Source organism: Microcaecilia unicolor, chromosome 10 (genome assembly GCF_901765095.1).
Source record: "Microcaecilia unicolor chromosome 10, aMicUni1.1, whole genome shotgun sequence".
Taxonomy (NCBI): Eukaryota; Metazoa; Chordata; class Amphibia; order Gymnophiona; family Siphonopidae; genus Microcaecilia; species Microcaecilia unicolor.
This window is the reverse complement of record NC_044040.1, coordinates 58614626-58641076: the sequence shown is the minus strand read 5'-3', so window position 1 is coordinate 58641076 and position 26451 is coordinate 58614626. Positions and strand designations below refer to the sequence as shown.

At 48.2% G+C, this 26451-nt stretch overlaps 1 protein-coding gene across 3 annotated transcripts in view; it reads left to right on the top strand.

Moving 5' to 3' along the window:
* Nucleotides 1-2474: 2474 nt before the first annotated feature.
* FOXP2 (forkhead box P2) overlaps nt 2475-26451 on the top strand; it is a 997693-nt gene continuing 973716 nt past the window's right edge. For all 3 annotated transcript variants that reach the window (XM_030215772.1, XM_030215771.1, XM_030215773.1), the window contains exon 1: nt 2475-2571. The gene's annotated coding sequence lies outside the window, so the exon portion shown is untranslated. The remainder of the gene's footprint in view (nt 2572-26451) is intronic.

Sequence of the window (26451 nt, the reverse complement as noted above, 5' to 3'; positions counted from 1 at the left end):
GCCAAGTAGAGAGATCATTTCAGCGCCTAACAGAGGTAGATGCTGTTTACACAATGTTAAGACAATGAAAAGGATTAAAAAAAAAAAAGTGGAGAGCAAGCAGCAAATATATTTAACAGCACATGCCCACCTGTCACTCAGGAGCAGCCTGTGTGCCCTAGAGCTGAACTTTCACCTCCTGAACTCAAGGAAAGTGCATTGGCTGCCAGTTCAATGAAATAGGAACCCTGCGGTTCTCAGCCATTCAACTTGCTGCACTGCACACAGGGGTGATATGCCGCGGTAGTATACGCGGTGTGATCTTTAATAACCTGTATTTGTATGAGCACTTTAATCGTAGCTGCCTCATGCATTTTTTTTTTTTTGCATTTTTAATGTTCAAACAGATGCACCCTCACAGAGTAGATGATGACACTTCTATGAGCCCCCATAGCTAGGAATCTAGTGGTGGAAAGCAAACATCTTTATTCTCTTTGTTTTGACCTTTTCAGAAATATGCAGTATGGTTTATGCCTTTGGGTAAACCCCACTGCCTGCGGACAAAACAAACAAACAAAAAAAAGAACCAAACAAAACAACAACAACCTCTAGTTTCCCTATAAATCTATCAATTTTTCTTTGTCACCTTAAGGTTCTTTAGCAGCTTCGACAGTTCAATCTGAGTAAGAATCCGTACCAACTAGCTCCTAGTCACAATACTGTTTTGCAAGTTAAAAGCGGTATCGTGTAGACTTTAGCAGTACACAACAATTATTTTCGCTTTGTTACATTTAACGGTCCCTGATGTAACTGGTATCTACTGAGGGGAGGGCAGGAACAAGATTTGGGGGAAAAGCCCACAAAGTTCCAAAACTATTTGAAGAGTGAGCTACTACAAACTACCGCCAGAGTAAACCTATTCTCATAAATCTGGCAATTTGTTTAATGATACATATTAAGTCTCTCGCAAGCTTACTTGTATCGTTACTGATTAATTGCAATGGTTTCTATTGAAAAATAATTGCATGTTTGCAGTTTATATGGCCGAAATGCTGCTGGGAGTCGGGACTGCCAAAAAAGATCCTATAATAATACAAAAAAAATACTTCCAACTGTAATTCCTTGCCCTAAACAGACATCTTTACAACAACAGTGCTGAGTGCACTTTATTAATCATTCCTATTTTCGAAAACTATGATTTATTTCAAAGTAAACTTGTTCAGCTCGTTGCTGAAGGACCTGTGCCATGCACCTGATGGTCCTAGGTAGGTCCCGCAGAAGAAGCTTCAAAACCTTTATCTTTCACCCTTCTTCACTATAAATGTACGGGCGGGTAAGACAGAGCATTCTTGAAGTGTTTGTTTCGTAGTGCACAGGAATTTTGGTACTACTGTTAGACCCAGAGAAAACTCGACTCCTTGCGGTACCTGACACCTTTTATTTAACCAACACAGTATCCCCCCCTTCCCATTACCCGAAATTCGTATATATATGGATACTTCGTATGTTGGCTCAACGAAAAACAAAAGTTATTGCAACCCGCAAAAATTTAAGTTGGCTGTATACTTTTTGCTTTTCTCACGGTCAGTGATGGTTATCGACGGGGATTTCAGCATCAGGGCGAAAAATAAGGACCAAAATAAGAGTTGTCAGCTCTAGTTTACATCTAATAGCCCTATTCTGCTTTCTTCACTACAGTTTCCCTCCCTCTTTCTATTTTAGTGTGGATGCTGCTAAGTTATTTTTTTTTCGCGCTTCACACGGAATCCCCCCTCCCCCCCAAAGCCTGCCAAGAAGTTGCAGACAATGAGCACTGCCAATATAAGGTTTTGTTTTCCCGTCTGCTAAAGTCGTTGCCTAACGGCGAGAGGCTGAGAAGAAGGCACAGAGCGAGGCTGAATAAATAACTTCCCAAAAAGGATTTAAAAATAAAAATAAACGTTTGTTTACATAGCAGGTGGACGTGACGTCACATGGGACGCTTCACGCAAAATCATAACAATGTCCTACTCCGCCGCACTACTACATTCTCTTTCTTGCTTGCGTTCTTATAGCCAAGTTAGTTCCAGAATACATAGTTTATAACCCGCCGTCTCCATCCCCCTCCCCCACTCAACGAAAATCCCGGTTTTCGAAAGATACTTCTAGTTTTGTGAAATAACTTCTTTTTTGTCTACTTTTCTGGTCCCGAAAAGTAGTCGGCCTGTACACAATTTTTGTTGTTGTTACTATTACATCCCCAGCGAAACTCGCGGGCACGGGGCACGCACGCATTCTCCACTCAACAGAGCGCGAGACACACTCCCTTACAGAAGCACAGAAACTGTGCGAGCGAGAGAGAGCGCTAACCGTAGCAAGTGGTGCTTGGAAACCCGCGGAAGGACACGCTTGGTTTCTAAACTTGTACCCCAATTCGTGCTAGTTTATTGTATGGGGTTTTTTTTGTTTTAAATTGAATATTTGTATGGGACAGTGGTTGAGGCGCTGTTACCGGCACAGTCCAGTCGGGCTGGAGGTTTTCGTGGGCTTTCTGGACCCTCATCTTCAAGCAGCGAGTTGAGGGTGGGGAGGGTCTCCACGGTCTCGTGTTTGGTAAGTTCTGCGGTCGCCTGCTTGACTTGCTTTTTTTCTTCTCACGCTCGCTTTTCTTCCTGTGAGAGTGGGGGGGGGGGGGTGACATGTGTCGGGCTTTTTACAAGATGTGAGGTCTTTCCTCTGATTTGTCGACTTGAGTCTATCAATGTGAGAGTCCGCTCTTTTAACGTTACAAGTAACGATATATTTGGCCATTTCAATGGTTAAACTTTTAAGGTGTTGGGGGGGGGGGGGGGGAGAGGAGGGACTTTTTTCAGTAATCATTTTTGCCTATCAAATGGATCGGTCCTAAACTTCATAGCTTTCTCCTGCTTGTCACTGCGGATGCTGGCAAACTTAGTTTTCTTTGCGGTAGACTGTTACTCAGTGCAGGGGAGAAATCAACGGAAGGGCCCACGTGGGAGAAGTTCAGCAGTGCTCAGGTTTTAAGTTGTTACTTATTTTCTGTGATTTTATGACATTTTTTAGACGACTTCCCTGAGTTCTGGATAATTGCGGGCGCATGTGGCATACATATTAAATTCTGACACACGCAGATCTTTTGCGTATCCTGGCGCGTGTTGTCGGACTCCTGTATTTCTAAGTGGCCCCATTCCCCAGCTCCAACAGCACGTGGATTGGTGGAAGAGGAAAAACGACCAGCAGTGGTTAGGAAGCTGTCACCCGGCCTGTCTGGCTACCTTGAGTTACTACACAGCTGGTCTGATACATCCTGCTTCCAGTTTTACTTGTCTGTTATCTTTCAGCGAACTGGAAATCACTAAATGTATACAGAAAGATTAGCAAAAAATCCAAATAATTACAAAATATACTTGTCTGGGTCGTAGGTTGAAATGCATTTACGGTGGGGAGCATTGGAGCCGACTCTGTGGGTGCTTGAGCACCCACAATATTGAGAAAATTCCTTGTATGTGTCCAGGGAGGGGTTATTTCCATTGGGCTTAGCACCCCCAATAATTTTGAAAAGTTGGCTCCTATGGTGGGGAGTATCAGATTCGAAAGTAGTCGAACACAGGATGATGTGTTAAAAGCGAATTTTGAGACCCTAATATTGCAAAATTCTTGGTGGATTGGATTCGTGAAATATAAACAGCAAATGCTTTCCTTTGAAATTTTAGTATTTCCTTCCACATCATTCAGTGGAAAAGTGTAAATTCAGAGTTGCCCAAACCAGATTTCAGTAGACGTATATTGCAGATTTTCTGGTTGTATTTTAAACTTTGTACCTGTAGGTTATATATCTTATATTCAAATATGTTGATAAGGAATGTTGACAACCAATAAGTAAATAGCTAACATGGAGCAAAATTCAACTGCAAGATTTTGTGCATGTACTTGAAAGTTTGTGTGGTGTAGATACGATTAAAATACTCTAATATTTTCCTTATTTGTCATTTGTCCTCCTTTATATTTTGTTATTTTATGCTTCAGGTACAACGTTCTGGTTGGTTTAAGAGCTTGTTTTTTTCCTGGTCTAAAGTTTATATGAGCAGTTAACATTTTATGGGTTACAATGGAAAGAGAGATAATCTAGAACAGCAGATGACACTGAGAAATATTATTAGCAATATGCTGTGTATCCAGATTTTCAGACTGATATGCTAATGCATACTTAATTTAGGGGTCCTTTTACCAAGCTGCGTTGAAAAGGTGCTCGTGTCTGTGGGTAGGTTTTCCACATGCTGTGGCCACCTTTAGCATGGTGGTAAAATAGCCACCTTAGCATATTTTTCTAAAATGGCCAAGTGCTAATTTCCCCAATAGCACATGTTCAATAAGCGCGGCAGCCCTTACCGCCACTTATTTAGGAGGCAGTAAAGGCTCCTGTGCTAATTGGGTAATGTGCCCTTGCTCCCTGATTAGCGCAGGCACGCCTTATCTCTGCCCACGCCTGATGCTCTGGAAAATAAAAAAATATTTTCCAGCATGGGATTAAGATGCACTGAGTGGAAGGCCTCAGTGTGTCCCACGGTAGTGCCTTAGTAAAAGGGCCCCTTTGTAATTTAAAGTATATTGAGATTTAAATAATCCAATTGTTGCTAAAAAAAAGTAATATTTGACATTGTTTTCAGCATAAATATGAAACATTGTTTTATGTCACTACAGATTTAAAAGCTTTTACTTGACATTTGAAAATTCATAATGCATAATTCTGGCAGAATTGTAGTTTATGAAAAATTAGTGGAACTTTGATTCTTCATGTTGATCATTACTTTTAGTTCTATTACAGAGTCTTGGCTTTTCAGTTTTATGCTATGTTTACCAGAGTGCTACTGTGATAGCACATGTTAATGCTGTTAATGTGTTACTATTAAACAGGTTGCATTGCATAAAACATGGGTTAATGTGTGTTAACTTGTGGTAATTCAGTAGTGCAGTGCAGTGGTTCCCAAACCTGGTCCTGGAGGTATCCACAATGAATATTCATGAGAGAGATTTGCATGCAATGCTTCCACTTCATGCAAATATCTCTCATGAATATTCATTGTGGATATCCTGAAAACCTGACTGGTTGGGGTGCCTCCAGGACCAGGTTTGGGAACCACTGAAATAGTGCCTTTTATTACATCTGCAGTACAGGGAACTGAAATTCTGTTATATAGTCAAGATAGTAGGGAAATTTAACTAGGAAGTTTGAACCATTTTAGAAGCTTTGACATTTCATATAAAAATGTTAATTTTTAAGTACTTAATAGATCTCTTTTAATAGGCATACTTCTGTGTGTGTGTGTATATATATATATATATATATATATATACACACACACACACGTATATATATGCCTATTAATATATACACACACACGTATATATATGCCTATTAATATACACACACACGTATATATATTATATATATACATGCACAGTGCACTCCATTTAAGTGCACGTCGGATAAGCGCATGGTCTGTTTAACTGCATGCCGTACTTCGATCCCGTTTTTGGCACCATCAATTTCTATGGGGACAAACTTCTGTTTAGCGCACCACTAATAAGTGCAAGATTCACTTATATGCATGGTTTAAGACCACTCCTCCGCACGGAATAAGGAAGCCGATTGGCGCGTGACAACCAACGAGATTTAAAATTTACCGCCCCTTTAACTGCCACAGGCAGAATAAGTGGAAGAATGTTGTTAGAGTGTACACTGGGGTCATCGTCTTCACGCATCTGTAAGACTTTAACACTGGCTGAACGAATAGAAGTTCTTAATTAGAAAACAAACAAAGTCAAACATCTATTGCTAAACATAGTAACAGTAGATGATGGCAGAAAAAGACCTGCACGGTCCATCCAGTCTGCCCAACAAGATAAACTCATATGTGCTACTTTTTGTGTATACCCTACCTTGATTTGTACCTGTCCTCTTCAGGGCACAGACCGTATAAGTCTGCCCAGCTATCCCCGCCTCCCAAACACCAGCCTCGCCTCCCACCACCGGCTCTGGCACAGACCGTATAAGTCTGCCCAGCACTATCCCCGCCTCCCAACCACCAGTCCCGCCTCCCACCACCGGCTCTGGCACAGACCGTATAAGTCTGCCCAACACTATCCCCGCCTCCCACCACCGGCTCTGGCACAGACCGTATAAGTCTGCCCAGCATTATCCCCGCCTCCCAACAACCAGCCCCGGCACAGACCGTATAAGTCTGCCCGGCACTATCCTCGCCTCCCACCCACCAGTCCCGCCTCCCACCACCGGCTCTGCCACCCAATCTCGGCTAAGCTCCTGAGGATCCATTCCTTCTGAACAGGATTCCTTTATGTTTATCCCACACATGTTTGAATTCCGTTACTGTTTTCATCTCCACCACCTCCCGCGGGAGGGCATTCCAAGCATCCACTACTCTCTCTGTGAAAAAATACTTCCTGACATTTTTCTTGAGTCTGCCCCCCTTCAATCTCATTTCATGTCCTCTAGTTCTACCGCCTTCCCCTCTCCGGAAAAGGTTCGTTTGCGGATTAATACTTTTCAAATATTTGAACGTCTGTATCGTATCCCCCCTGTTTCTCCTTTCCTCCAGGGTATACATGTTCAGGTCAACAAGTCTCTCCTCTTACGTCTTGTAACGCAAATCCCATACCATTCTCGTAGCTTTTCTTTGCACCGCTTCCATTTTTTTAACATCCTTCGCAAGATACGACCTCCACAACTGAACACAATACTCCAGTTTGGGCCTCACCAATGTCTTATACAGGGGTATTAAAACCTCTTTTCTTCTGCTGGTCACACCTCTCTCTATACAGCCTAGCTATCTTCTAGCTACGGCCACCGCTTTGTCACACTGTTTTGTCGCCTTCAGATCCTCAGATACTATCACCCCAAGATCCCTCTCCCCGTCCGTACCTGTCAGACTCTCCCCGCCTAACACATACGTCTCCCTTGGATTTCTACTCCCTAAATGCATCACTTTGCATTGCTTCACATTGAATTTTAATTGCCAAACGTTAGACCATTCTTCTAGCTTCCGCAGATCTTTTTTCATGTTTTCCACTCCCTCCGGGGTGTCCACTCTGTTGCAAATCTTGGTGTCATCCGCAAAAAGGCAAACTTTACCTTGTAACCCTTCGGCAATGTCACTCACAAATATATTGAACAGAATCGTCCCCAGCACCGATCCCTGAGGCACTCCACTACTCACCTTTCCCTCCTCCGAGCGAACTCCATTTACCACCACCCTCTGGCGTCTGCCCGTTAACCAGTTCCTAATCCAGTTCACCACCTCGGGTCCTATCTTTAGCCTGTCTAGTTTATTTAAGAGCCTCCTGTGGGGAACCGTGTCAAAAGCTTTGCTGAAATCTAAGTAGATTACGTCCATAGCACGTCCTTGATTTAATTCTCCGGTCACCCAGTCAAAGAATTCAATGAGATTCGTTTGGCACGATTTCCCTTTGGTGAAACGATGTTGTCTCGAATCTTGCAACATTTTTGCTTCTAGGAAATTCACTATCCTTTTCCTTCAGCTTCGCTTCCATTACTTTTCCAATAATCGAAATGAGGCTTACCGGCCTGTAGTTTCCGGCTTCTTCTCTATCACCACTTTTGTGAAGAGGGACCACCTCTGCCATTCTCTATTCCCACGGAACCTGTCCTGTCTCCAAAATGAATATGGTGTCAATCCCAGTCAAAATGAATATGGTGTCAATCCCAGTCAAATTTCATGTGTCTTGAAGCAGAAAGACCAGCTTCTGGAAGACTGGCAAAACAATACAAATCCACAACGGAAACGAAAACGTGTGGGAAAAGCTAAGGAGGCAGAAGATGCTCTTCTTCGGTGGTTTTCTCGAGTCTGGAGCAGACAGTTTCCTGTCAGTGGTCCACTGCTTATGGAGAAAGCTAACCAGGTAGCAGAAAGTCTTGAACTAACTGAATTCAAAGCCACTGTTGGATGGTTGGAAAGATGGAAGGAAAGGAACAGCATAAAATTCAAGAAACAGCATGGTGAGAAACAAGACGCTGATGACTTTGGTGTTGAAAATTGGGTTGTTTCAGTTCTTCCTACCGTCTTGAACGAGTTTGCACCTTGTGACATTTTCAATGGTGATGAAAATGGTCTCTACGGGCGAGCGATTCCTGATGGAACACTTGCATTCAATCATGCCAAAACTACTGGAGGTAAAACATCGAAGGACCGACTGACAATCCTCCTTTGCTGCAATATGGATGGGAGTGAGAAGTTGGAACACCTTGTCATTGGAAAGAGCAAACAGCCCCGTTGCTTCAAGAAAGTTAAGCAACTTCCCGTGTCATATGAGGCTAATGCAAATTCGTGGATGAGAGGGGAAATTTGGAAGCAGTGGCTAAAGAAGTTAGACACTAGAATGTGGGCACAAAAGCATCAGATTTTGCTGCTTTGTGATAACTGTGCTGCACACAGGGATGATGTCAGACTGTCTAACGTCAAGGTGGCCTTCCTGCCACCAAACACTACCTCTCTGATCCAACCTCTGGATCAGGGCATAATAGCCAATTTCAAACAACATTATTGGGCTCTTGTGCTACGTCATCTGATGAGCGTTATTGATTACCAGACTAGGAAGGATAAACATGCTGTTGAACTGGCTCGTAATCTGTCACTGTTGGATTCCCTACATATGCAGAAAGAAGCCTGGAATCATGTTACACAGGCAACCATTGTGAACTGCTACAAGCGGGCAAGCTTTGTTAAGGATGTGGAGAGGGATGAAACAGATGCAGCTGTGGCAAACGCGTCAGATGAAGAGGTTATTGACATCCCAGCCGGTTTTACTGAAGAGGAGTTCCATCGCTACGTAGCTGTTGATTACGATCTACAAACAGCTGAAGACAGCACTGATGTTGAGATATACTCCTGCATGCAGGCAACAACGGCTGATGATGGAACAGATGAAGAAATGAGCAGCGAGGCACATGCTGATGAAATTCAGCAACCTCCTGTCACTTTTGCAAGAGCGCTGGTGAGCCTCAACACCGTGCGAGACTATCTGGAGGCCAATCGATGTCAGTGCTATGACAGTTTTTACCGTCTGGCAGATGTGAAGGCAGTAGAACGAGAGGACATGAAATGAGATTAAAGGGGACAGACTCAAGAAAAATGTCAGGAAGTATTTTTTCACGGAGAGAGTAGTGGATGCTTGGAATGCCCTCCCGCGGGAGGTGGTGGAAATGAAAACGGTAACGGAATTCAAACATGCGTGGGATAAGCATAAAGGAATCTCTGTGCAGAAGGAATGGATCCTCAGGAGCTTAGTCGAGATTGGGTGGCGGAGGCAGGGATATTGCTGGGCAGACTTATATGGTCTGTGCCAGAGCCGGTGGTGGGATACGGGACTGGTGGTTGGGAGGCGGGGTTAGTGCTGGGCAGACTTATACGGTCTGTGCCAGAGCCGGTGGTGGGAGGCAGGGATAGTGCTGGGCAGACGTATACGGTCTGAGCCGGTGGCGGGAGGCGGGGCTGGTGGTTGGGAAGTGAGGATAGTGCTGGGCAGACTTATACGGTCTGTGCCAGAGCCGGTGGTTGGGAGGCGGGGATAGTGCTGGGCAGACTTATACGGTCCGTGCCCTGAAGAGCACAGGTACAAATCAAAGTAGGGTATACACAAAAAGTAGCACATATTTATCTTGTTGGGCAGACTGGATGGACCGTGCAGGTCTTTTTCTGCCATCATCTACTATGTTACTATGTTGTCTATGGAACTCACAAACCCAAAAGTGTACAGAGGACTATAACTGATTACTTCAAGCCAGCCTAATGTCAGTTTACTGGGACTGTATACTGTACGTATAATACAAGTGCCTCAAATAAATAATAGTAAACAGTACTGTACATATGTTTATCAGATGTCAAGCTTCTTTGGGTCACAATGGTTAAGTGTATGCTCTGGTCAACTTCATGCATTTCTTTGGTCCCAGACCGTTGCACTTAAGCGGTTTGCACTGTGTGTGTATGTATGTATATATATATATATATATATATGTATATATATATGTGTGTGTGTGTGTATAAGTTCCCAAAGCACAGAGCAAAATAATGTTCATGTACCAGAGACATGTCCTCTTCTTTCTCTTTGAACTTAGTTAAGTGGGACCTTTCCTCTCTATATAGTTTTGATCAGGGGCATAGCCAGACTTCGGCGGGAGTGGGGTCCAGAGCCCGAGGTGAGGTGGCACATTTTAGCCCCCCTGATGCTGCCGACCCCCGCCATTGCCGACCCCGCCACCACCAACTTTGATGACCCCTGCCGATGACCCTCTCGACCCCCCCTCCGCCGTGGGCTACCTCTGCTGGCGGGGGACCCCGGTCCCCGCCAGCCGAGGTTCTCTTCTTCCCGCGAAGGCATCGTTCTGTTTCTGACGTCTTCTTTCCGCGAAGGCTTCATTCTGTTTCTGACGTCATGCACGAAGTTTCTGTGAGTCTGACGTACTGCACGTACAATGTGCAGGAAGTCAGAAATAGAACTAATTCTTCGCGGGAAGAAGACGTCAGAAACAGATCGAAGCCTTCGTGGGAAGAAGAGGACCTCGGCTGGCGGGGATTGGGGTCCCCTGCCAGCAAAGGTAGTCCACGGCGGCGGGGGGAGGGTTGGCGGCGGGAGGGGGGGTCCAGGGCCAAATCTACGGGGGCCCAGGCCCCCGTGGCCCCACGTAGCTACACCACTGGTTTTGATCCTTTTCTTTTTCTGCTTCACCATAAAAGGGAATCAAGCTCTGATGTTATTTACTTTGCTGCTTTAATCTAGGGACCCTCAGAATGGTTGTTTTTCTCCCTGTACATAGCTTACTTGGTCATCAGCTGTGTTGTATCTGATTCCCTTTACACTTCTCTTTGGTTCCTTTGGCTGCTAATCCTTCTTGACCTGCTGCATCAGGGTCTGGTTCTGATGGAGGATCCCTCCCACTTTGGTCTTACAGCCTGGCTCCTCAGAGGTTGAGATTGAGGAAAAAGGGCAATTCGGGGTGTCGATTGCTTCTTTTGCTTCAGGCTAGGAAGTGCTCGACTACGACAGCATGTGTTCGAATATGGCATATCTTTGAGGCATGGCGTGTGCTCCACGCATGGTCGCCATTTCTGGCGTCAGTTTCCCAGATGTTGGCTTTTCTGCAGGATGGGTTGCAGAAGGGTTTGGCCTACAACTCTCTCTGTGTGCAAATTGTGGCTCTGGCCTGTTATAGGGGGCGCGTGTCAGGTTCTTCCCTGGCAGCTCATCCGGATGTGGTGTATTTTTTTTTGGGGGGGGGGGGTTACACCTTTGTCTTCTGCTTCGCTGTCCGTGCCTGACCTGGAACCTGAATCTGGTTTTTCGAGCATTGCAGAAAAGTGCCTTTTGAGCCTTTGTGCAGGGCTTCGGATAAAGATCTTACCCTGAAAGCAGTATTTTTGGTGGCTTGATCTCATCTAGTCTTGGCGATCCAAGTGTTGTTATGTCGATACGCTTTTCTTCAATTTTCCAAGTCCGGAGTGACTTTGTGTATGATCCGCCCCTTTTGCCATCTCAGCATTTCATCTCAATCAGCCTCTCTTCCTCCCTTTGTTTCGGAGGGAGGATTATACAGAGGATTTTGCCAAGCTTTGATTGTTGGATGTTTGATAGGTTCTTCTCTGATATTTGCAGATGTCTAATGAGTTCCACTGTTTGGACCATCTCTTTGTGCTCTCGGGGACCGGGGGGGGGGGGGGGCAGTGCAGCGTCAAAGGTGACTAGCTCAGTGTCTTAAGGAAGCGATTGCTTTGATGTACATCTTGGAGGGTTTTTTTTTGTTTTTTGTTACATTTGTACCCTGCGCTTTCCCACTCATGGCAGGCTCAATGCGGCAGGCAATGGAGGGTTAAATGACTTGCTCAGAGTCACAAGGAGCTGCCTGTGCCGGGAATCGAACTCAGTTCCTCAGTTCCCCAGGACCAAAGTCCACCACCCTAACCACTAGGCCATTCCTCCACTACAGAGTGGAGTTGATTGGTTGATTTCCTCCAGAGACATTGAAAACTCATTTAACATGGGCGCAATCAACATGGGCAGAAATGGGTGTTCTCCCTCTGGAAGAAATTTGTCGTCAGCAACTTGGGCTTCTTGGCATACCTTTTTGAAACATTATAGTGTGGATGTGGTTGTGCGGGAGGATGCTCATTTTGGAGTGACAGTTCTGTCTTGAGGAGCGGCAGCTTCCCACCCTATTAAGGGCTACTTCGGTAGATCTCATTAGTTTCTGGATTCATCTGCTGCAGATACTAAGGAAGGTAAAATATGATAATATTCTTTCCTTTTAGTCGCAGGAGATGAATCCAGAGTCCCACCTTGTTTATTTCAGTGATTCCAGTCTGTTCTTGGTTGGTCTGTGTTGCTGCATTTTTACATTTTAGATGGGCTGTTGTACTCGGTTTACATGATTACTGTTCTCCTGTGGGGAAGGAGAAATGTTATACTTCTGTTTTCCTCTGCTTTGTTATGAGAAATACTGACTGGCCAGGGAGCATTCTGTCCTATAAGACAATACAGTTTAACAACACTCTGTCTCCACCTGCTGGTAGATGAACACAACCCACAAGTCTCTGGATTCACCTGCTGTGACTAAAGGAAAGAAAATGGTCAGGTAAGACATTTTTTGTTGTTTAGAAACATTTTGAGAAACAAAAACTAGGTCAGAAACTTTCATGTGTTGGAACAGAGAGCTGCCTTACCTTGAAGATGGTTTTCTTGGTGAGGATTACATTAGCCAGAAGAGTGTCAGAGCTTTAGGCCTCTGTCCTTTCAAGATAATAGCTTTCCTTCCTTAGTGCAGGCATCAGATGAATCCAGTAACTGGTGGGTTGTGTGTCCATCTACCAGCAGGTAGAAATAGAGATAACTAAACTGTAGTGAGTGATACCGGACAACCAGCCCCTCCATCATCTAGTATATCTGTATTTACAGAAGGTGGTGGACGGCTTTTCACTAGCTCCTGGATTCTTCAGTTTTGTTGGGGCTACTCCTGGGCTACTCTCTAGCCATTTTGAGTCTGGAGGTGACTGGCTTTGGAGTCATCTTTGGAAGCATACCTGGTTTTCAGGGTCCCTGCCTCACTCCTTGTTCCCTTGTCTTCAAGTGCTTTAACTGACTTTTCCCTTCCTTACCGCTTCAGAAAAAAAAAAGGAGGGAGAACAGATTTTTTTGTTTTCTCTGTGCAGCAGGAGTGAAAAGAAAAAAAAACAGGAACAGGACGCACCATTCAGTTTCCTGCAGTGGGGTTCTGTTTTAGAACCTGTGGTGCCTGTTTGGCAGTGGGTCGGGGGGGGGGGGGAAGCATCTGTCCGGAATGCCTGTTCCCGCGGTAAGTGACTTTATCTTTTTCCCTGTCCCGCGGGGCGTGCACCACGAAGATGGTGGCAGAGGCGGTAAAAAGATGCTCCCGCTGTGGGAAAAGGAAATCCCTGGCGGGACTTTTCATTATGGGCTGTTTGGAGGACTTAGCTTCTGGGGAAAGCATTGCTTCTGCTGAGGCTTCTGTTTTCTGCACTGATGTGAGCGTGCGCGCCATTTTTCTCCTGCCTGAGATGCAGTGCCTGCCAACCAGCTGATGGTGGTTTTGGAGCCCTTGTGCGATGTGGTGAATTTTCTTGTCAGTGCAGCAGGGGCACTTGCTTTTTCTCTTGTGACCACTCTGGGGACCTCCTCTTAGACTGGAGGCGTTGGGGATGCTTTTTCTCCAGCATTTGTGCTTCTCCTGCATCAGGCCTATATGTTGATAAGGTCTGTGTCTGTCTCTCAGCTCCAGGGCTCTTTGCTCTCAGGGGGTCCTGATTTGGATGGATGGTGTGTGTGTGGTTAGTAGGGAGAAAGTTGAGGCCAGGTAGGGTAGTCTCTATTTCCCTTTACTTGCGCAGTCGTCATCGCCATACTCTCAAAGCAAACAAACGTACGAGCTGCTGCATCCATGTTCTTGTTGGTAGCATTTTTATTTAGTCTTACTTATATTTTCAAACATACTGACTTGTGCAGCATATGGATTTACACAGAGGAAGTATAATAACAGAATAACTTTTCATAGATATAGTAATTTGTTTATAAATTGTAATCAGTGTGTCATTTGGAGGAGCTGGTTAAAGGGACACCCTAGCACTGTTATATTTGTGCAGAGATTTTTTTCTCCTAGTAATGGGCCACTAAAACAGACATCATGTTATGAGAATCAGGTGCTGAACATTCAGAGTTTCTATCTTATCAATTTATTTATTTATTACATTTATATCCCACATTAAACATGAATCAGGTTGAAACCTGGGAACATTTAAAATATTTTTTCCTGTGCCTACATTAAAAGAAAAAGATTGCATGTGGGAATTTGCGCCTTTTGTTTTGTGGATTGCAGTGGTATATTATAAAAATGCACTTGCCTTTTTTATTACTACTATTTCACAAAGAGGTATTGAATAATGAGGGAAGGATTTCCTTCACACAGAAGTTCTATCCAGCGTCAGTCTAAATGTGACAACATTGTCCAGTTCAGCACACTATTAGCCGCCAAGTTTATACAAAGTTAATGTTAATTATGTTCAGTGGAAATTAATTCTGTTGCCTTAGGCTGCTTGCTATGTGAACAGTCAATCATTTGTTTAATTATTGCTACCTAGTAGTACACATTAATGGCATTTGCTTTAAACTTTGCTTTAATTCATTTATCCAGTCCTTATATGCACATGGTTTTGTTTTTAAACCCAAAGGTGAATCCTAAGGGCAGTTGAATAATTAAGTATAAACTGTGTTGTTTCTGACTTTACTTGTTTTGGACTGCTTTGGGTCCTGCTAATCTGTGCATCTGCTGTCTTAGGAGAGTACAGAAGAAAATGGTTTGTTACTTTTACTAGAATTTTTACTGCTTGTAGGATCTAGCTTTCTGGGGGGGGGGGGGGGGGGGGGTCAATGTGACTGTAGCACGGCAAGGGCTGGTTGGGACAGGAGCTGGGATGGAGGACAGGGACAGGTTACATTCCCGTGGGGATGGGCAGAGACAGGTTAGATTTCTGTCCCCGTGCAACTCTGTAGATTACATTCTCCGTAGAAGGGGGGTGTAGCTCTTAAGCATATGCAGGATTGGAGTCTGGAGGCTTCCCTCAAGTGTACTTTTGAGGTTTCTGCATTGGCTCTCCAGGCCTCGATTTGTAGCTCTTATGCGGCCAGGGCTCGCCTCTGTTGGCTTCAGCAGGCTCTGGAACAGGGCTCTGACATAGTTCCAATGTTGGGGTCCGTTGTACCCCACATGGAATTGGGCCTTGGTTACCTAGCTGAGGCCCTTTACGACCTGGTCAGGACTTCGGCCAAACAGATGGCACTGGCGGTGTTTTCTTGCCGGTTATTGTGGCTTTGCCATTGGGCAGTGGATTTGGCCTCGAAGCAGAGACTCACTTGGTTGCCTTTTCGGGGCAAGTGTCTCTTTGGAAAAGATTTGGAGAAGATTGTTAAGGATTTGGGGGACTGGGGACTCCAAGGGTCAACGTCTCCCAGAGGACAAGTCCATAACTGCTCAGCGCACCGGAACTGTGCGACCTCGTCTAAGAGAGGCTCGCTGTTATTGCCCAGGTCGTTCTACTTTTACTTTCCAGTGTCCCCGTTTTCAGCAGTGTTCTTTCTTTCAAGGGGACAAATGATCCACGATTATGTGTCCAGGAGTTGCATGCTGCTATTCCCAGTGATGGGGTGCTGGTCCACTCTCCGGTTATCCAGATATAGGGTCGTCTGCCTCTTTTCTATGAAGAGTGGGCTAAGATCACCTCAGACCAATGGGTTTTGAATATTATCAGAGACTGCTACAAGCTAGTGTTTGCCTCGCGCATTGCAGACGCATTTTTGGAGTCCCATTGTGCTGCCGCCTCCAAGAGGACAGCAGTCGAAGCTACTCTTCTTGTTAGAGCTGGGGGCAGTGGTGCCTGTTTCGCCTTGCGAGGCTCAGGCAGGGTGCTATTCCATTTATTTTGTGGTGCCTCATATAGGAGGCTCCTATTGTCCTATTCTTGATCTTCACAAGCTGAACCAGTTCTTGTAAGTCCGCCACTTCCTTATGGAAACACTGAGGTCCGTTGTGGCGGCGTTTCTGCTGGGAGAGTTTGTGACAGCTTTGGATTTCAAGGAAACTTATCTCTATATATCTGTTTGGCCTTCATCAGTGTTCCTAAAATATTTTGCCGTTCTGGGACACCATTTCCAGTTTCGGGTTCTGCCCTTTTTAATCTCCATGCTCTGCGGATTTTCTCCAAGGTCATGGTGGTTGTGGTGGCGTTCCTGCGGAAGGAAGGGATCAGGGTCTATCCCTATGTGGACGATTGGCTGATTCTGGCGGACTCAGTACAGGAGAGTCGCAGTGCCACTGACAGGGTTATGGTGCTGCTACAGTCCTTCGGCTGGGTTCTGAACCTGCCCAAGAGCCGCCTAGTCCCTTCTCAGACCTTTGGACTACCTGGGGGTTCACTTTGACACAGCTCTGGGTTGTGCATTCTTGCCCGAAGAGCAGCGGGTCAAGCTCCACTCTCAGATTTCCAACCTTTGCCGGGTATCCAGTCCCCGGTCTTGGGACTACGTTCAGGTGTTGGGCTCCATGGCAACGACCCTGGAAGTAGTTCCTTGGGAGAGGGCGCACATGAGCAGATGGTCATCGGTCTCTCAGGATTATTGGCTTAAGCTTCTGTGGCTTCCACAGGCTTGGAGCAGTATGGCCTGGTAGCTTCATGGCTCCCGCTTGCTGAAGGGAATGCCTCTTGCATCTCCGCAGTGGGTGGTTGTGGTTATGGATACCAGACTGACAGGTTGGGGGGGGGGGGGGTTCATTGCCTCCACAGTTACGCACAGGGGACTTGGTCAGTGATGAAATCAGCTTTGCTGATTAGTCACCTAGAGATAACGTGCGGTTCTTTGCGCCTTAAGGGCATTTCAGGACCTGCTGACGGGGTGGTTCGAGTGTTTTCAGCCAACACGATGGCAGTGGCTTACATCATTCGTCAGGGGGGCACCCAGAGTCTGGTGCTTGCTGCTGGGGTGGGTTGCCTTTTCCAGTGGGTGGAAGTCCACCTTTAGTGCCTGTTAGCGGCTCATATTGCGGGTCAGAGCCAATGTGCGAGCATGTTTTCTTAGCCGGCATACCCTGGATTCAGCGGAATGGGAGCTGTCTGCAGAGGCATTTCATCTGATTTGCTGCAAGTGGGGCACGCCTTAGATGGATCTGATGGCAACTCAGTCCAGTGCCAAGGTCCTTATCTTCAGCAGAAGGAAAGAACTTGGGTCCTTTGGGCTGGACGCTTTTCACTTGCCGTGGCCCGAGTTGGTGCTTCTGTACGTCTTTCCCCCCCCCCTCCACCGTGGATCTTGATTGGCCGGGTTCTTCTCAGGATCGGACATTACTGGGGAGAGTCATCTTGGTAGCTCCGGATTGGCCCTTGGACTTATTTTGGCTCCTAGTGTAGTCGTTGTTTTGTATTCCCGTCTGACTCGATCTTCTTCATCAGGGGCCGGTTCAGATAGAGCAGAGATTTTCAAACTTTTTCATCTCACGGCACACTTACATGGCACTAATATTGTGAAGGCACACCTCTACAAATGGTCTAGCATTTTACCTTCTACCCCACCCCCCACATCCACACACGATCCAGCATTTTCCCTTTTCCCCCCACACATGGTCCAGCATTTTATCTTCTCCCCACCCCTCCAATAGTCCAGCATTTACCTTCTCTTCCCTCCCCTTCCATCCTCACAAATAGTCCACTATCTCTCCCTCCTGTTCCCTCTCCAGCCAGCAAACAAGCATCTTCACGTCTCTCTTGATCCCCTTTCCCCTCATGTACCTTTTAAAAGTTTCCTTGTCTCCAGCGTTCGGAGGCAGCGAGCAGCGATTCATACTGTTGAAGCAGGAAGTTACATCAGAGAGAAGGCTCCAGGGTTGGCGCAAGCAGGCTGTTTGAATCGCTGCTTGCTGGCACTGACCACTAGAGACAAGGAAACTTTTAAAAGGTATACTCTGTTCCGGCACAGGTAAAGCTGGCCCTACTAATAATGCTCCTCCACCCCTGTGGCACACCTGCGGACCAGATGCAGCACACTACTTGAAAAACGCTGAGATAGAGGATCCCTACCACATGGTCCCTGAAGATGTCCTTCAAGGTGGCAGCGCTATGTCTTCATGCATCACGTGCGGTTCTTACACAGCCTGAGCTTGTCTCTCGTGGGTCCAGAAGGCGTCCTTGGCGGAAAACCTCATGGAGTCTCTACCAGACCTAGAGTCTGGTCTGGCTTTTCTGGCTGACCTGCTTTATGATCTCCTTTGGGCCTCAGTCAAGGAGCTGGTGTTGGCAGTGACAGCTCGCTGCTGGGGTTGGCTCCGGCAGTGGCTGGCAGATGTGGCCTCAAAGACTCACTTAGCTCAGTTGCCTTATAGGGGTAAACTGCTGTTATGAGAGGACCTGGAGAAGTTTGTTAAGGCCTTTGCTTATTCTAAGGGTCAGCAGCTTCCCAAGGACAAGTCTAGAGTTGCTTTCCTTTCCATTCCCTCCCCCTTTCCATTTCAGAGAAGTGAAGTGATACCAGCTAGGGCGTTCAGAAGCCTTTCATAGACCTCGTTTTCAGCAGAAGGCACAGTCCTTTTGAGGGGAGTGCAGTATCGCTTCCTCGTGTGGGCAACCCGCAATGAGGAGTTCGCAATGCTGGGGCCATGGCTCATACTCCAGTCGTTGGGGGATGGGTGTCTCATTTTCTGTGGGAGTGGGCCAGGGTTACTTCAGACGAATGTATTTTGGAGGTTTTCCAAGACAGTTACAAACTTGAGTTTGCTCGTCCCTGGCTGCCAAAGTAATGGTGGTTTGGGAGATTCTTGCAGAATTGTTCTTTTTGGGGGTGGTTTGTCCTGTGGCCCCATTGGAGTTTGGCCTCGAACAGTGCTCCATCTACTTTGTGGTGCTCAAGAAGGATGGGTTTCACAGGCCCGTGCTTGACCTCATGGACGTGAACAAGACTTTACAGGTGCGACACTTTCACATGGCAGTTCAACCAGGAGAGTTCTTGACCTCTTTCGATATGAAAGATGCCTGCTTTGCAATGTTGGGACAGCAGTATCAGTTCCAGGTGCTGCCTTTCGTTCTTGCCACGGCGTCCACAACCTTCTCCAAGATCATGGTGGTGGTTCGGCATTTCTCCAGAAGGAGGGCATTCAAGTTCATCCCTACTTGGACAATTGGTTAATTCGGGCGCCATCTTATGTGGATAGCGTCCAAGAGACTGGGAGGGTAACCAGCCTCTTGCAGTCGCTCGGTAGGGCGATCAGTTTCCCAAAATACTGCTTGACACCTTCGCAATCTCTGGAGTACCTGGGGGTAATCTTCAACACTCAGGATGAGATGGTGTCTCTCCCATCGAATCGCAGATATGTTAGTGAAAAGAGGAAGGCTAAAAATGGAGTTGTGAAACTGAAAGATTCTGTGAACCACACAATAAAGAAAAAGCAGACTTTAAGCTAAACAAATACTTCTGTGTTCTCAGAAAATCATGGTGAAGGATCACGATTGGCTGGCAAATGTACATATAAGAACGGAGCGGATATAGCACCGTTCACAGAAGAGAGTGTTTATGAACAACTTGAAAATCTAAAGGTGGACAAAGCCATGATACTGGACGGGATCCATCCTAGGATATTAAGAGAGCTCAAAGAGGTTTTGGCGGGTCCTCTTAAAGATTTGTTTAATAAATCCTTGGAGACAAGAGAGGTTCCATGGGATTGAAGAGGAACGGATGTGGTCCCTCTTCACAAAAGTGGTGACACAGAAGAAGCTGGAACCTACAGGCCGGTAAGCTTCACTTCGGTTATTGGAAAAGTAATGGAAGCGATGCTAAAAGAAAGGATAGTGAATTTTCTGGAATCCAATAAGTTGCAAGATCCGAGACAACATGGTTTTAACCAAAGATAAATCGTGCCAAACGAATCTAATTGAATTCTTTGACTGGGTGACCAGAGAATTGAATCGAGGATGCGCGATAGATGTAATCTACGTACTACTACTATACTTAGATTTCAGCAAAGCCTTTGACACGGTTCCTCATAGGAGGCTGTTGAATAAAATTGACAGGCTGAAGATAGGACCCAAAGTGGTGAACTGGTTTTTTTTTTGTTTGTTTTGTTACATTTGTACCCCGCGCTTTCCCACTCATGGCAGGCTCAATGCGGCTTATATAGGGCAATGGAGGGTTAAGTGACTTGCCCAGAGTCACAAGGAGCTGCCTGTGCCAGGAATCGAACTCAGTTCCTCAGTTCCCCAGGACCAAAGTCCACCACCCTAACCACTAGGCCACTCCTCCACTCCACGGACAGATGCCAGTAGGTGGTGGTTAATGGATTCACTCGGAGGAGTGAAAGGCGAGTAGTGGAGTGCCTCAAGGATCGGTGCTGGGGCCGCGGTGCTGGGGCCGATTCTGTTCAGTATATTTGCAGATGATACCAAGATTTGTAACAGAGTGGACACCCCGGAGGGAGTGGAAAACATGAAAAAGATCTGCAAATATTAGAAAAATGATCTAATGTTTGCCAATTAAAAGTCAATGAAAATAAGTGCAGAGTGATGTACTTAGGATTCTCCGAGGACAAGCAGGCTGCTTGTTCTCACGACTGGGTTGACGTCCACGGCAGCCCCCACCAACCGGAACAAAACTTTGAGGGCGGTCCCGCACGCAGGGCACGCCCACCGCGCATGCGCGGCCGTCTTCCCGCCCGTGCGCGACCGTTCCCGCTCAGTCTTTTCTTTTCCGCGCTGGAGAGAGCCGCGTTCGTCTCTCTCTCTGTCAGCCCCGGAAACCGGATTGCGCTTTCGCCGCAAACTTTTTTCTCTTTCGTTGTTCTCCGTTTTCTATTTTATTTTATCAAAAAAAAAAACAAAAAACGCTGAACTTTGTTTTCCCTCGTCTTTTAGCGGGGGTGTCTCGTTGCGGCCTTGTGGCCGCGCTGTCGATTTATTTTCGAGGTGTGATTTTTACCGCCACCATTGACGACTTTGACTTCGCCGACGCGATTTTTCCGTCGATGTCCTCGAAGGTCCCGAGTGGATTTAAAAAGTGTGGTCGGTGCGGCCGGCATATGTCGCAGACCGACACCCACGCTTGGCGCCTCCAGTGCCTCGAGCTGGAGCACGATACCAAGACGTGCACCTTGTGTCTTGGTCTCCGGAAACGGACACAGGTAGCGAGGCAAGTTCTTCGGGACCGTCTTTTTGGAACTTGTGCCGGCCCCTCGACGTCGACTTCGACGGCATCGGTATCGACGGCCGGATCTTCGGTACCGGTATCGATGTCCACGAAATCGGCACCGACCCCAGGAGCACAGGTCCCTTCGGCCCGCCGGTCCTCCAGAGACGGCAGGAGTGAGAGGCCGCGCGGGCAATCGGCCCCGGTCACTCCCTCTACCCAGGGCCCTTGGGACCGAACCCTGTCGGACCCGATCCCTCGAGGCCGAGGGGGATCTACTTCCTCCTCTTCGGTTCCACCGAGCGCCGATGACGGGCACCGTAAAAAGGCGAAGAAGCACCGTCATCGGTCGCCCACGACGCATCCGGCTCCCGGCGCCAGGGATGAGTCGACGCCGAGGAAGCGGCAGCGCCGAGAGGAGAGGTCCCCCTCTGAAGTAGAGGTATCGTCACGTCAGGGTGCCAGCACTTCGGTGCAGTCTCCTGGACCCGAGCAGCTTCCGGCACCGACACCTCTACCGGCCCCCTCGTCTTTCCCAACAGCGGGCCTGAACGAGTGCCTCCGAGCCATCCTTCCGGGGATCCTGGAAGGGCTGATGCGCCAGACTGTGTCGGCGCCGGGGGTGCTTGCACCCTCGGCGCCATTGATGGAGGCGCCGGCGTGCTCTAGCCCGGTGCCGAGGCCTTCGACGCCGCTTGCGGCGCCGGTCTCGACCGCCACGCAGGTGGAGTCCCTGTCGACGTCGATGGAGGGAGCTTCATCCCCGCCGGCACGGGACTCCACCGCTCGACGACGCCACCGAGACCTCGGTGCCTCGACGTCGAGCCGGGCCTGGTTGAGGACTGAGTTGCAGGAGCTCATGTCCGACACCGAGGAAGAGGACTCGTGGGGGGGAGGAGGAGGACCCCAGATATTTCTCTTCAGAGGAGTCTGTGGGCCTTCCCTCCGACCCCACTCCTTCACCGGAGAGAAAGCTCTCACCACCTGAGAGCCTCTCCTTTGCCTCCTTCGTCAGGGATATGTCTATTTGCATTCCCTTTCCCGTGGTCTCTGTGGATGAGCCGAGGGCTGAGATGCTCGAGGTACTCGACTATGCATCACCATCTAGAGAGTCCTCCACGGTGCTGTTGCACAATGTCCTCAAAGAGACACTGCTTCGGAACTGGTTGAGACCATTATCTAATCCCACCATCCCCAAGAAAGCAGAGTCCCAATACAGGATCCACTCGGACCCAGAGTTAATGCGGCCCCAATTGCCTCATGACTCGGCGGTCATGGACTCTGCTCTCAAGAGGGCATGGAGTTCGAGGGATACCGCTTCGGCGCCCCCGGGGCGGGAGTCTCGCACTCTGGACTCGTTTGGGAGGAAGGCCTACCAATCTTCCATGCTCGTGACCCGCATCCAGTCTTACCAGCTCTACACGAGCATCCACATGCGGAATAATGTGAAGCAACTGGCGGACCTGGTTGACAAGCTCCCGCTGGAGCAGTCCAGGCCTTTTCAGGAGGTGGTCACGCAGCTGAAGGCGTGCAGAAAGTTCCTGTCCAGGGGTATATATGACACCTGTGACGTGGCATCTCGTGCTGCGGCCCAAGGTATAGTGATGCGCAGGCTCTCATGGCTGCGCGCCTCTAACCTGGACAACCGCACCCAGCAGAGACTGGCTGACGTCCCTTGCCGGGGGGATAATATTTTTGGTGAGAAGGTCGAGCAGTTGGTGGACCAACTGCATCAGCGGGAAACCGCTCTCGACAAACTCTCCCACCGGGCGCCTTCAGCATCCACCTCAGCAGGTGGACGTTTGTCCCGGGCCAGGCAGGCTGCGCCCTACGCCTATAACAAGCGTAGGTACACCCAGCCGGCCCGAAGGCCTCATCAGGCACAGGGACAGTCCCAGCGCGCTCGTTCCCGTCAACAGCGTGCGCCTAAGCAACCCCCTGCGCCTCCACAGCAAAAGCCGGGGACGGGCTTTTGACTGGATCCACGGGAACATAGCTGCCATCAAAGTGTCTGTACCGGACGATCTGCCAGTCGGGGGGAGGTTAAAATTTTTTCACCAAAGGTGGCCTCTTATAACCTCCGACCAGTGGGTTCTCCAAATAGTGCGGTGCGGATACGCCCTAAATTTGGCCTCCCCTCCACCAAATTGTCCTCCGGGAGCTCAATCCTTCAGCTCCCATCACAAGCAGGTACTTGCAGAGGAACTCTCCGCCCTTCTCAGCGCCAATGCGGTCGAGCCCTTACCACATGGGGCAGGAAGGGCAGGGATTCTATTCCAGGTACTTCCTTGTGCAAAAGAAAACAGGGGGGATGCGCCCCATCCTAGACCTGAGAGGCCTGAACAAATACCTGGTCAAAGAAAAGTTCAGGATGCTTTCCTTGGGCACCCTTCTGCCAATGATTCAGAAAAACGATTGGCTATGTTCCCTGGATTTAAAGGACGCATACACTCACATCCCGATACTGCCAGCTCACAGACAGTATATCAGATTCCGCCTGGGCACACGGCACTTTCAGTATTGTGTGCTGCCCTTTGGGCTCGCCTCTGCCCCACACGTGTTCACAAAGTGCCTCGTGGTGGTTGCGGCGTATCTACGCAAGCTGGGAGTGCACGTGTTCCCATATCTCGACGATTGGCTGGTCAAGAACACCTCGGAGGCAGGAGCTCTTCGGTCCATGCAGTGCACTATTCACCTCCTGGAGCTGCTGGGGTTTGTGATAAACTACCCAAAGTCCCATCTCCAGCCAGCCCAATCTCTGGAATTCATAGAAGCTCTGCTGAATACTCAGACGGCTCAGGCCTTCCTTCCCGAAGTGAGGGCCAACAACCTCCTGTCCCTGGCTTCCCAGACCAGAGCGTCTCAGCAGATCACAGCTCGCCAGATGTTGAGACTCCTGGGTCATATGGCCTCCACAGTTTATGTGACTCCCATGGCTCGTCTTCACATGAGATCTGCTCAATGGACCCTAGCTTCCCAGTGGTGCCAAGCCACCGGGAATCTAGAAGATGTCATCCGCCTCTCCACCAGTTGCCGCACTTCACTGCACTGGTGGACCATTCGGACCAATTTGACCTTGGGACGCCCATTCCAAATTCCACAGCCCACGAAAGTGCTAACGACGGATGCGTCTCTCCTTGGGTGGGGAGCTCATGTCAATGGGCTTCACACCCAAGGACTGTGGTCCCTCCAGGAAAAGGATCTTCAGATCAACCTCCTGGAGCTCCGAGCGGTCTGGAACGCACTGAAGGCTTTCAGAGATCGGCTGTCCTGTCAAATTATCCAAATTCGGACAGACAATCAGGTTGCAATGTATTACATCAACAAGCAGGGGGGCACCGGATCTCGCCCCCTGTGTCAGGAAGCCGCCGGGATGTGGCGTTGGGCTTGCCAGTTCGGCATGCTTCTCCAAGCCACATACCTGGCAGGCATAAACAACAGTCTGGCCGACAGACTGAGCAGAGTCATGCAACCGCACGAGTGGTCGCTCCATTCCAGAGTGGTACGCAAGATCTTCCGAGAGTGGGGCACCCCCTCGGTGGACCTTTTCGCCTCTCAGACCAACTACAAGCTGCCTCTGTTCTGTTCCAGACTACAGGCACACGGCAGGCTAGCGTCGGATGCCTTTCTCCTCCATTGGGGGACCGGCCTCCTGTATGCTTATCCTCCCATACTTTTGGTGGGGAAGACCTTACTGAAGCTCAGGCAAGACCACGGCACCATGATTCTGATAGCGCCTTTTTGGCCCCACCAGATCTGGTTCCCTCTTCTTCTGGAGTTGTCCTCCGAAGAACCGTGGAGATTGGAGTGTTTTCCGACTCTCATTTCGCAGAACGACGGAGCGCTTCTGCACCCCAACCTTCAGTCTCTGGCTCTCACGGCCTGGATGTTGAGGGCGTAGACTTCGCTTCGTTGGGTCTGTCTGAGGGTGTCTCCCGTGTCTTGCTTGCCTCTAGGAAGGATTCCACTAAAAAGAGTTACTTTTTCAAGTGGAGGAGATTTGTCGTTTGGTGTGAGAGCAAGGTCCTAGAACCTCGTTCTTGTCCTGCACAGAACCTGCTTGAATACCTTCTGCACCTATCAGAGTCTGGCCTCAAGACCAACTCAGTAAGGAATCACCTTAGTGCGATTAGTGCTTACCATTACCGTGTAGAGGGTAAAGCCATCTCTGGAGAGCCTTTAGTCGTTCGATTCATGAGAGGCTTGCTTTTGTCAAGGCCCCCTGTTAAGCCTTCAGCCTTCATGGGATCTCAACGTCGTCCTCACCCAGCTGATGAAACCTCCTTTTGAGCCACTGAATTCATGCCATCTGAAGTACTTGACCTGGAAGGTCATTTTCTTGGTGGCAGTTACTTCAGCTCGTAGGGTCAGTGAGCTTCAAGCCCTGGTAGCTCATGCTCTATATACAAACTTTCATCATAACAGAGTAGTGCTCCGTACTCACCCTAAGTTCCTGCCAAAGGTGGTGTCGGAGTTCCATCTTAACCAGTCAATTGTCTTGCCAACATTCTTTCCCAGACTGCATACCCGCCCTGCTGAACGTCAGTTGCACACATTGGACTGCAAAAGAGCATTGGCCTTCTACTTGGAGCGGACACAGCCCCACAGACAGTCTGCCCAATTGTTTGTTTCTTTCGACACCAATAGGAAACGGGTCGCTGTTGGGAAACGCACCATATCCAATTGGCTAGCAGATTGCATTTCCTTCACTTACGCCCAGGCTGGGTTGACTCTTGAGGGTCATGTCACGGCTCATAGTGTCAGAGCCATGGCAGCGTCGGTGGCCCACTTGAAGTCAGCCACTATTGAAGAGATTTGCAAGGCTGCGACGTGGTCATCTGTCCACACATTCACATCACATTTCTGACTCCAGCAGGATACCCGACGCGACAGTCGGTTCGGGTAGTCGGTGCTGCAGAATCTGTTTGGGGTTTAAATCCAACTCCACCCTCCAGGACCCAAATTTATTCTGGTCAGGCTGCACTCTCAGTTAGTTGTTCTTCGTAGGTCAATTTCTGTTATACCCTCGCTGTTGCGAGGTTCCATTGACCTGGGTTCTTGTTTTGAGTGAGCCTGAGAGCTAGGGATACCCCAGTCGTGAGAACAAGCAGCCTGCTTGTCCTCGGAGAAAGCGAATGATACATACCTGTAGCAGGTGTTCTCCGAGGACAGCAGGCTGATTGTTCTCACCTACCCTCCCTCCTCCCCTTTGGAGTT